General features: G+C 45.7%; 1 long non-coding RNA gene across 1 annotated transcript; it reads left to right on the top strand.

Annotated features, from left to right (window-relative positions):
* The first annotated feature begins 358 nt into the window (after nucleotides 1–358).
* On the top strand, nucleotides 359–1,320 carry LOC120646415. Its single transcript, XR_005664422.1, has 2 exons — nucleotides 359–510; nucleotides 1,151–1,320. It is a non-coding gene; the product is annotated as an uncharacterized LOC120646415 (long non-coding RNA).
* The last annotated feature ends 830 nt before the right edge of the window (nucleotides 1,321–2,150 follow it).

The following is a 2,150-nucleotide window of genomic DNA, read 5'->3' on the forward strand; positions in this document are numbered from 1 at the left end:
TGGAATATTTGGAAATATTGTAGAAATACAAAGATTTTATTTCCGGCATGAGGATGAAACCAATCTGACGATCTCTAGGCGTTGCAGTGAAGATCTCTCACTATAGTCAAATAGATGCACATCCCCGGTGGACCGGTTAAAGCTGGAAACTTGGTGTAGTTTTTTCCCTATTTAAATGTAATTTTATCTTAGCTTTTGGGTAGATAGTTAGATCACCTTCTTCCCGTTATCCCCTTTCTGTAGGGCCTTTTGTGCCCCCAGTAAATCACCTTGTAAATTTGTCTTCTAAATGCAATAAAGTTCAGGCAACCCCAGAGTTGCCCTACATTTCTCAAACATGTATGCTTAGTTCCAATTTCCATATGCTGTATTTTTTTTCAGAGCGCTGCTCACATTGGAAATTACCTTGAATATCAAAACTTTCAGTATGATCAGTGGAGATACATACTGAAGGTTCTGTACAAGAAAGTTGGGCTTTTCAAAGAGGCGATGGACCTGCAAATCAAAGAGGTCTGTGTTTTTTAATATTTCTTCTGAATTTGTCTTTTGAACTTTTGATGCTTTGATTGCAAACTTTAAGTTAGATCTGGAGCCTGAGTACGTAAATGGTTCAGACTAGAGTTGCTGCATGGCTCCAATTAGAACTGGATAAAGAAACTCGTGGCACGCTAGCTTGCCCGACACGGCACGACTCATTATTGACTCAGCTGGGATCGTTAGAAAATCTTACCATTCATTAACATTTGGACGGGCTCGTCCGCCTTATCGCTGGCTGTGGCCTGCCTCCTGTCCTCTACGAGTTGAGCCGAGCCAGCTCGAGCTGGGCCGAGCCGAGCCAACTGGCTCGATATCCAGCCCTGCTCCAACCCACGTAACGAGATCTTCAGCAATTTCAGAGAAAATGTGCTGACTGGTTTTGCATCTTGGAATATTGATTTATTGGTTCTGCCCATGTTTTGTTTGGATGAACAAGCGCCGTGGTTGCATTTTTTTAAATTTATTCAGTGTGTATTTGAACTGTTGCAGGTTTGCAGCGAATTAAAATGTTTAGGAGATACGTTGATGCCATATATACATATTCTAGCTATGGTCTCTGGTTTATTTCTCGAGACAATCTGTTGATCTCTTGCTTCTTGTCCAAGTGCTGCAGGTAACTCATCGATGAAGCGGAAGATCAGAGTGACAGCCACTGATCTGTGTTCAGGAGCTGGCGAAGCCAGCAGCATGCAGTTGAGCCTCGATCACTAAATGTCCTTAACACTTGTAGACAAACAAACCCCCATGGAATTTGGCATTGCTGTGGTTATATTTTGGAGATGATCTGCCATTTTCGAGGTCTCTTAAGCAGATGTGGTACCCTCGTATGGCATGTGCTGGAGGTAGAGCTTAAAGTATCTGAGTTTCATATAGCAGCTCAGCTAGATCATTTGTTGCTCCATCATTCCTTTGGCGCCTTTCTTTTTCTGGCTGTGCGTCGAGATGATATACGTAGTTCTCCAACCGGCGGCCAGGACGCGCTGACGACTCGATCCGATCGGATACCTAAAGACGACGTTATCCGACCCCGACCCCGACCCCAACCCCGTCACCACTCCAATCAAGTTTGATCGGTCGTGCTCCTATTTATGCACGAGATGGCTGGCCCCCTAGCTACATTATCTGGCAGGGCAGCAGTAAGCATGGCGGCAGCGGCGGTGCTCCGCCGGTTGGCCGGCAGCGTGCTCCGGCGACCTTCCTCGTCGTTCCCGCACGAGCTCCTCGGGAAGCAGCAGCCCCAGTTGATGCGCCGGTTGCCGCCGGTGGAGAACATTACCCCGCGCTGGCTCTACAGCTCCGACGGCGTCGTCATCACTCATCAAGGCCGAGCTGAACAAGGTACATACGTAGCCGATGGATTTCTTCCTCTTCGATGCTTTGTTGTGTCGCGCTCGTTCATGCGCCCGGGCTCTTCTACTGATGCTTGATCTTTAGAATGCTTGCTTGAATTTCCCAACAGAGGACCGTTTAGCCATCTACCACAAAAAATAAACGATGTACTTGAAACATATATACTACTCTCCACGTTTCGAATTATAAGTTGTTCCGATTTTTCTAGATTAATAGTTTTTACAATACATATACTAGATAAATAATGCTACGTCTGGATACAT

This window comes from Panicum virgatum, chromosome 8K, assembly GCF_016808335.1.
Source record: "Panicum virgatum strain AP13 chromosome 8K, P.virgatum_v5, whole genome shotgun sequence".
Classification (NCBI taxonomy): Eukaryota; Viridiplantae; Streptophyta; class Magnoliopsida; order Poales; family Poaceae; genus Panicum; species Panicum virgatum.